We start from the raw sequence: 517 nt of genomic DNA on the forward strand, positions 1-517 counted from the left end.
TCTGCACACTGCTACAGAATGGCCCTGCCACAGGTCCCTGACCAAAAGCAGCTTCAGGCCTGGTAAGTGTCCTGTGAGAGGCAGGGTTCTTCAGTGAAACTCTTGTGATCCAGAAGCTCTAATTGAAAGAAGAGAGAGAAATATCACTAAGGAGGCCATGGTTGTCCTGAGGAGAGAGCGATGCCCACTGAAATTCCATAGCCCCCTTGCCTAAGATCCATTACTCCCCTAGCCAGTCTACCCTTTCTCATGGGAACGGGTGATCTGTCCTTAGAACCCACAATTCACATCAACTTATCAGAAGAAAAAGTTAAACTCCAGCAATACAGATTTCTTACCCTGGGTCTCCAGACAAGAATGGGGGTGAGCAAGGGAATATCCAGTAGAGAGCTGTCTCCTAACACTGTTCTTCTACAGGCAGTAAATGAATCTTCAAGGAGCAAAGGACAGGCTCAGCTTACAGTACTTGAATTCTACAGCAAATACATTTGCTCATCTCCATCCCAACATATTTTCA

The sequence above is a fragment of the Mandrillus leucophaeus genome, unplaced genomic scaffold (assembly GCF_000951045.1).
Source record: "Mandrillus leucophaeus isolate KB7577 unplaced genomic scaffold, Mleu.le_1.0 Scaffold163, whole genome shotgun sequence".
NCBI classification, from domain to species: domain Eukaryota; kingdom Metazoa; phylum Chordata; class Mammalia; order Primates; family Cercopithecidae; genus Mandrillus; species Mandrillus leucophaeus.